Source organism: Myodes glareolus, chromosome 21 (assembly GCF_982192425.1).
Source record: "Myodes glareolus chromosome 21, mMyoGla1.1, whole genome shotgun sequence".
Classification (NCBI taxonomy): Eukaryota; Metazoa; Chordata; class Mammalia; order Rodentia; family Cricetidae; genus Myodes; species Myodes glareolus.
In genome coordinates this window covers 54,273,888-54,283,068 of record NC_142046.1, presented here as the reverse complement: position 1 = coordinate 54,283,068, position 9,181 = coordinate 54,273,888, and the positions used below count along the sequence as shown (strand labels likewise).

General features: G+C 45.5%; 1 long non-coding RNA gene across 1 annotated transcript; it reads right to left on the bottom strand.

Moving 5' to 3' along the window:
* LOC125394763 (uncharacterized) lies at positions 1–9,005 on the bottom strand. The gene is made up of 3 exons (XR_014998801.2): positions 8,642–9,005; positions 3,945–4,046; positions 1–531 (listed from the first exon to the last, which is right to left on the bottom strand). It is a non-coding gene; the product is annotated as an uncharacterized LOC125394763 (long non-coding RNA).
* Between the last annotated feature and the right edge of the window lie 176 nt (positions 9,006–9,181).

The following is a 9,181-nucleotide window of genomic DNA, read 5'->3' as shown; positions in this document are numbered from 1 at the left end:
TTGCTAACTAAGCAGGATGCTTTATTTACCCATCTAACATTTTGGAAGCTCTCCCATTCTATGCACAAAACACTGTGGAAGGGTCACTGGAATGGGCCTGGGGTGTGGTGGGTACAGCAGCCATGGGACAGTTCTAAACAGAACTCACCACTGGGAGGGTGGAAAGCACAGAAGATAGACACTGCGTGACACTCAACGGTACCAAAGAAGTTCCTGCATCCATGGCCCTGTGAGTTTGAAAACAACTGGCATTTCTGTTGGAAATTGATGATTCTGTTTTTCTTCAACTTTCTGTCTTTCTTTCCTTTTCTTTTTTAAAGATGTTATTATCTGTAAGGATTCCTTGTTTATAGTTTGACTGCTTCATAGAAAACCATGCCTGTAACACACCTGGTAGCTGTAAAAAGGCTTGGGTAAGACCCAGAGAGCCAGATAAATATACGGTATTTATTCAGCTGGTCCAAGTCATGGTCAAATCCCTTACACCAAGGTCTGTCTGCTCTCTCGTCAGTTCTCCACCTCACACCATTCCTACAAGGTTAGAAAAGAAAACAATCAGAAAAATCAAAGCCCTGTCCTCATGAAAATAATCCTCAAAGACAAACACTCTTCCTGGCATTGAGGACATGCTTTCCGCTGGGCTAGAGACGGTGCAAACACACTGATCATGTGCCATCTGCCAAAACGGGTCCGCAAGGACCGCCTGACCGCCATGGTGCCCCTACACACCTACCTGCACTTAGCGGCATTAGAAAACACCGGTGATGCTGGCACATTGTCCACGTTTGGCCTCAGAGCCACAGTAACAGTGGGCTCACCACTGGCAGAGAGCAAGCTGCCCCAGTGGGCTCTGAAGTTACTCTTCCTGTTTCTCTGTTCTCCCAGGCTGAACCTAACCTGCCGCCTTCTCTTCAATGGCTTTCCCAAGACAAGCATAATTCATCTGCGTGATTACACCACTCTATGCATTTGTAAAGGTTTTAACCTGCATTATGACCACGGACATATCTTTCATTCAGAACTCTGATATGGTAGCTTTTCATAAGGCGTTTGACTCCTCGCTTACTTTGTCTAATTTTAATATCTAACATTGACTGAGTTGAAACCCTTTCTCAGCAGGAACCCTGAAGAGGAGGTCTTTCTACTGAAGACACAGGGGAACTTTGCCTGTAGGACTCAGGAGACAGTTTCCTCCTGCAGAGATTTCCAAAACGATGAGCATGTGGGGGGAACCCTCCAAGGGACTAGAGAAGTTGGGAGTCTCAGTACTATAGTCAGACTGATCAGACTTTTCTAATGAGACTCCAGGGCAGATGGGTTGACCCACAGTTTGGCAATAGGGCAGATCATTCGATATCTGGGGTTTATGGTCACCATCTTCACAGTGAATGAAGGCAGCAAGAGCCAGTAAGTGTTCAGAGTGAAAGTCACGAACAATGGATCTTTGTGAGGGAGCAATGGGGTGGGTGGGGGCCTCACTGATGTCATCCGTTTATGAGCCAGTGCTTCCTCGCCCAAAACAAAGAGGGTTTGTTGCCTCGGGTTTCTTGGAACCAGTGCTGTCATCGGCTTGCTATCTGCAGGGACAGAGGTGTAATCTACTGACCACAGTACAATGAAGCTTTGCTTCCAGACAGCTCAGCTCAGGAAGGCAAAACTCTAGAAACCAGAGCAAGAACAGGCAGATCATCAGCTGTGCTAGACGTTTTTGACTCTATGGCTGCTTTTAGAGTCCAAACATCATACCACACACACACACACACACACACAGATACACACACCACATACACACCATACACATACACCACACACACACACACAGATACACACACCACATACACACCATACACATACACCACACACACACACAAACAGATACACACACACCACATACACACCACACACATATACCGCACACACACACAAGCACAGATACAAAACACATACTCATACATGCACAGGCACACGTAGGTGCATCCAAGTACTCTATCACTGAGTTGCATGCAAATCCCACACCATGTACTTTCTAATTAAGTCTTCATTTCTCAATGACTCTTGAGCATTCTGTTTAAAACTCAGGCTGCTTCATTACAAAGGAGATTCAGAAATTCCAGTTCACCTACTTAACAAGAACATTTGTCCAGCCGAATGCAACTGGACAGAGTTTTCCCATTCTCACCAACACTCAAAATCAGCTCTGTGATGTACTTGGAGAATAATCCTTGAAAATATTTTGATTCTAATATTTATTGCCTAACATAGATAAGTGATGTTAAGCTGCCATCTTTACTTAAGTTCCTCTGTATTTTGAAATCTGTATTTCACTCAAAGCTGATTTTATTAATATAAGCATCACAAGGTTAATTTTGATAATTCAACATTTTAGATTATATTATAATAGGAAGCTTTCTTTTTTTTCCCATGTGTAGGGGTACGCATCAATGTGGTTACTCTATGTGCCTGTTCTTTCAATGTGCATGTGCAGTGTGCATGCAACAGTACATGCACATACATGTGGAGGCCTACAGTTGATATTAAGAATCTTTCTTGATTACTCTTCCATCTTATTCTTTGAGGAAGGGCCTCTCAACCAAACCTAGAGCTCACCAGTATGACCAGTCTCACTTGCCAGCTTGCTCTGGGGATATGGTCTCCACCTTCTAAGTCTGGAATTACTGGAGGGAGCATTTACGTGGCTTACACCTGCACAGCATTTATGTGGGTTCTAAACTACAGTCTTCTTGCTTGTGTAGACAGCACTTTAACCACTGTACCATCTCCCCAGCCTGCTTGATTCTTTTTGCAGAACTGGTGACTGAACCCACGGCCTTGGGCAAGTTAGACAAATACTCTCTCACTCAGAAACTCCAAAGAAATATCCATGGACTTTCTCTTCAAGTGCTTAGGTTTTACTAAGGTTCAACACTAAAGAGACGTATTTGAGACAGGCAGTGTGGCGCACACCTTTAATTCCTGCACTCAGAAGGCAGAGGCAGGCAGGTCTCTGAGTTCAAGTCTGGTCGCCAGAGCGAGTTCCAGGACATTAGGGATACACAGAGAAACTCTGTCTCGAAAATCAAAGAGAGGGAAATTTGAATATCCCTCACATGTTTGTTGATTTGGTTGTGTCCACAGGTGATCACCTAAAATTGGATTAAACTCATAATATTCCTCAATACAAAGGGGTGTTTGCAGTCTGGTGCTGCCTGGTAATCTTGTAAAAGCAATTTGCAATTTGGAGACTATTTTTTCACAAAGGGGACTTGGGTCCAGAAGTCTGAACAATCTTAGTTTGCATTTTTATTTGTTTGTTTGTTGTTTGAGGGTTTTTGTTTGTTTGAGACAGGGTTTCTCTGTGTACCCTTGATTGTCTCGGAACTCACTCTGTAGACCAGGCTGATCTTGAATTCAGAGATCCACCGGCCCCTGCCCCTGTCTCTGTAGCTCTGGGGTTAAAGGTGTGTGCCATCTCCACCACCGAGTTTTAACAATCTTAGTTAATAATTCTATCTTTTCACGTCACCGTCCTGACACATTAATTTCCATCCTCCAGTTTGCCCACTATGGTCAAGATGGCTGCCGCACCTCCAGATTTTCCCCACAGAGCATCTACACTACATGGACAAGATTTGTGTACTCCCCATAAGAACAGGAGTGGCTTTTTGGAAACCATCAGCGCTTCAAAGAGCGAGAACTGGGGGACCATCCTGGGAAATGGGATTTTTCAGGGAAAAAAAAGTGTGTGAAGGGAGCAGGGAGTAGTTAAATAAACACAACTAACAACATCTACCTGGAGTAGGAACTTAGACAAATTCTACTTAGATAATGGAAGGGTAAAAAGGCCTTCTTACTGATGACAGCATCTCACTTACTTATTACATCTTCTTACTGATGAGAGCATCTTACTTACTACATCTTCTTACTGATGAGAGCATCTTACTTACTTATTACTTCTTCTTACTGATGAGAGCATCTTACTTATTACATCTTCTTACTGATGAGAAGCATCTGGAAAATGAGCTTATTAACTCAGGAACCATTTTCTCCTGTTACAATACAAGAAGGTGTGTGAGGAAAGGCGGACTGGGGAGGGGGCTGTGATTCTGTGATCAGACTGAAGGTGGTCATCAGGAAAGAAAGAATGTATGATGCTAATTAGCTGCAGCAAACATCAGACAAGAGAAGTATGCAAACGTCATTTGCTTTCGTGTGAAAGCCCAACATGTCACCTGTGAAGGACTCTTGCCAAGGCCCACCCCCTCCCCAATCAGATGAAACTTCTAGATCTTTCAAAGCCCAGCCTAGAGGCAGCATAGGAAACAAGGGAACTCGCTAAATAGCACCACCGAGAAGGTGAGCACGTCAGACTCCACAGGAGCCGCACCTGACAGAGGCCATCCCGCCTCTCTTCCCGGACCCCTGTCCGGGTCAGGTGTTTGCTGGTCTACAGAAGCAGGGGAGGCCTCCAGTGCAGGAGAATCGAAAACAGGAAACACAGTTAGGATTCGAAGCGTGGCAAATAGCTAGCTTCGTCTACCATAATGTTGGTAGCAGGTCTGGGCTGACCTGGCTAGAGAAACGATTCTTTGATTCCTTGTGGTCTCCCTATGTGTGATGTCATAGAGTGAGCAGTGGGCTCCAGTGTGTGGGACAGGGGCAGTAACCAGTGTCCCTGCTTTTATTCTATGGGACACTTACTGATAGAAAGAAAATGTGATTTCTCTCTTCTTTTTCTTACTGGGAAGAAGCCTTAGCCCCTTCCTGTGCTTAGAAAGGTTTCAAGTGTGTCTGTGCTCCGAGACCTATCTTGGAAAAGCCTGAACTAGGAATTGTAAAAGTTCTTGGATCTTCTCAAAAACAAACAAACAAAAAAATCCTAAGAAGGACGATACAGCAGTCAACTACAATACTTCCAATGAGGGGTGGGCAAAAAACAGACACACCCCAGAAAAGGGATTCCCAAGTGTTCAGGGAGGCACGGACTTCCTGCACCCAGCGTGTAAGACAACCTAGGCGTGTTCCCTTCTCCACAGCTGCACAGGGCTGAGGAAAGAGCCACCCTTGCTCGGCTGGAGCCCAGTGGTCATCCCAGCTTACAATCTGACTCATGGGAGCCACAGCAAGACAAAGGGTACACCCAATCCCCGCACACCTGTAATGTTCCCCATGACTGCTTTCCCCGGGGCCTGGGAGTCCCCAGAACTTCTGGGGGTGTCAAGCAGATGACAGCCCTGCCCAGTCTGGTTTTTCTCCTTGTCTCCATCTATCACCGATGGCCAAGAGGCACTTGAATCCAGTGCCTTTGGGGTCAACACTAGGGAGTCTTAGCGCTCTATTCCAGGGTTTGGTCATCTGTAACACATTGCTGGCCCATTGAGCCTTGTAAATAAGAAAACAAAGCAAGCCCGGATGAATGAAAGAAACCAAACAGGAAGCAGTATAAACTCTGTTCCACTTACAGAAAGTCTGAAAACAAACTAAACCCAGGGCTGGAGGGTAGCTCAGCAATTGAGAGAACTTGCTCTTGCCGAGGACCTGGGTTTAATTCCCAGCACTCACATGATGGTTCACAGCCATCTGTAATGGCAATTCCAGGGGATTTATGCCCTCTTCTGGCCTCTCAGGGCACCGAGCACGCAATAGTACACATATATACACACAGTCAAAGTGCACATAAAATAAAATGAATACATTTTAAAAATAAAAAAAAACTAAATTCACCTACAAGGTTAATAGAAAAATTATCTTTGCCTGGGTATTGAGTGGGAGCAGGCCCAAGGAAGCCTTAGGAGGAAGTTTTATCTCATGACTATGGATACCTCAGACCAGGTATCCTTAGGTGACTACCTGGGAACATCCCATCCTGGACTTGTCAGGAAAAAGAGGGACATTTTTAAATTTACGAGGCAGCCTCGCTTAAGGAGATACAAATCCGAGACCTGAATCCCTTCCCCGACAGTCTGGGGTTGTTTATGGGACGGAGTAAACAAAGTGGTCTGAGGTGTGAGAAAGGGTAATTAGAGGTGAGGTGATATAACCGGTGGTCTGCCAGCATAAACAATGTGGCTCTCCACTTCAGAAAACTGCAGCATTAACGTGATTGACCAGCGTATTCTTGCCCCTCTGACATCAGAATGTTACCCACAGAACGCGCTCTACTCTGTGGTTTCAACCAGTTTGAACCATCCAAGGCCTATTCCCTGAGTTGCTTTCAAAAGGCCTAAGACAAGTCTCACACTACAGGCTTGTAGTCATAGCTGAGGCAGGAGGATGACTTGGGCTCAAGGGTGCGCAGCCCACCTGGGGAGCATGTTCGGACTGCACCTGAGAAAGCAGGCAGTTACTACCCAGGTGAGCTCCCCTCTGAGCTGGCAGGGTCCACTCTGGTGTGTCCTGGGTTGGTGTTTGCTTTGGATTTGTTGAGTCAAGAATCTTGGCCTTGAACTTCGGTCCTTCCTCCACAGCCTCCCAATGCTGGGGTTGTAGGCATGGTCACCGTGCCAAATCCCTGACTTAATTTTAAAAGCAAGGATGTGCAATGAAAAAAAAATTTTTTTAACTGGGAAGGGAGAATGACTGGAGGCTCTTAAAAGAAGAAAAAGCAGGACTGGAGAGATGGCTCAGCTGTTAAGAGCACGGCCTTGGCTGCTCTTCCAGAGGACCTGGGCTCAATTCTCAGCACGCACATGGCAGCTCACAAAGGAGGATCTGACACCATCACACAGATACATAGGAAGGCAAAATGCAAATGCACATAAAATAAAAATAAATCATAAAAAAAGAAAAATGTAAACTTCATTATAGGGACAATCGCACAGGTGCACACATGTGTAAGAACCCATTGAGCTCACCCACACTTAGGATCTGTACGCCTTAGTATTATGGAAATACTACCTTTGCTAAAGCAAACATATTGTAAAAGAAAGCAAAACAATGACCAAACACTGTCTCTAAATAGCAATAGACCTGCTGGCTCCAGCTTGCCCACTCCTGGGGCCACTTATCCCCCTCTGCTGCTTCAGTTTCATTTCAACTCTGAAGATGAATCTGGCAATGCCCTGCAAAAACTGCATGGGCAAAGGGTTGGAGGAGCACGCTTAGCAGGAGAGGGTTCCTGCACAGGGAGAGGAGCCGGCAGCATGGTGGTAGTTGGCAGAAAGGACAGAGCCAGGCTCCTGGGGTCCAAGTTCCTGTCACTAACAGCCCTAAAGCTAAGCAGCTTACGTCAGCTCCCACCTCCTCAGTTTCTTGAGCTGTGTAAATAGGATTAATGATGAGGATTAAACAAAATGAATCCGTGTAAGTGCTCTCCAAGAGCAATATATGTCAAGCTGGTGTGGCACTTGCTGGTATTAACTCTGTCATCCTTGCAGGTGACCTGATAGAAGATGTCACCCCCCCATCCCACAGGTGGAGAAACTGAAGCTCAGAGACCAAGCGTACATAGTTGACAATAGGCAAAAATCAGGATTTGAACTCAAATCCATCTTGTCTTTTCCTATTGAAAGGCTTCGCTGGTACTAGAGAGGTGGTTCAGTTGGCAAAATGCTTGTCACATAAGCATGTGAACCTGAGTTTAGAGGCCCCAGATCCATGTAAGAGCCAAGTATGGTGGTTTGTACCTGTAATCCCAGCACTGGAGATGTGGAGACAGGAGGATCCCTGGGGTTTGCTCAGCACCAGTCAACTGATGTGGAGAACGGTATTGTATATCAACCCCTGGCCTCCTACACACATGCACATGAAGACATGCATACAACCCTCACATATACACACAAAGCCTTCCCGAAGGAGAACTCAGATCCTCCCAAACCTCTGCTTCCTTTGGTTGCCCCAGTGTTAGCCGATTGACTGAGACCAGCTCACAAGGTCCACTCTGGTGGCAATTGTTTGTTCCTTCACATCTGTGTGAGAACAACCAGTTTGAATATCAAACAGTTGCCTCAAGATAGTGAACCAAGATTGTGTCCCCTTCCATCCTCAGTCCTCAGTTGTTGTTTTGTTTGTTTGTTTGTTTTTTGTTTGCTTTGTTTTTGTTTTGTTTTTGTTTTTTAAATAGTGATATGGGGGAAAGAGTTGGTTTTGAATCCCAGCACTAGGGAACAGGAAAGAGTGCTGCTCCCAGGAAAATTTAAAGTATCTGGTAGATAAAAGTTAAATGCAGCCAACATCAGCAACAGTGGAGGGAAAGAAACCCACATCGGAGGCTCAACAGACAAAAATGTGTCTAATGAATGATTACCCTAACCCCAGCACTCAGGAGGCTGAGGCAGGATTATGAGTTTGAAGCCACCTTGAACTACACAATAAGACTCTGTCTTTAAAAGTAAAATAAAAGGGAAAAAAAGATTAAGCTAATGGGAAATAAAAACAGATCCAGAGTGGATCCAAACTCAGAAAAGTACTTCTAGTGACCCTGAAGAAGGTCTGGTTCGGCCAGTAGAGTGTTAGTATGAGAAGTTCGCGTCCATGATCTCCTAAACTAGATAGATGAAGTCTGGGCAGGGGAAGAGGCCTTGGGAGGCAAAACACAGGAAGGAATATTTGGAGAAGCCAAGGGTAGTCCGCAAGGAAGGGCAAGCGCGGTGGGCTCCTCAGCATCCCGGCAAGGGAAGCCCACAGATGCACCAACGTTCATTACCTGTCGCTACAGGGACGAGTGTAGGGGCTTTCAACAACACAATTTGTTTTCTTATAGTCATATGGTCAAAAGTATGACACAAGCCCGGAGGCTAGAATCGGCGTCAGAAGGAGCATTCTTCCCTGAAGTTTCGAGGAGATTTTTCCGTCTGCCACTTCTCCTTTTCTTGCCCCAAACCCAGCAGCGCGGTCTCTCTCCCTGGTCAGCTGGGGAAGTCCTCTGTACTTGTATAACAAGTACTCTCTTCGTCTTAAATTCTTCAACAGTCACATCTTCAAAATCCCTTTACCAAGCATAGGAATGTCCTTATAGGCTTATGGGCTTAGGGGCATTATCTCGCCCAGTTTATGTGGTGGCGGGTGCCAGACTGGTGCCCTCACATCCTGGCTTGGCAGCTGTTTCTGTACAGCAGCCTTGACTGTGGTTTCTTCGGCTCTTGTTCAGTGGTTCTCAACCTGTGTGTTTCGACCTCTTTGGGGTTCACATGTCAGATATTTACATTCTGGCTCATAACAGTAGCAAAATTAGAGTTATGAAGTA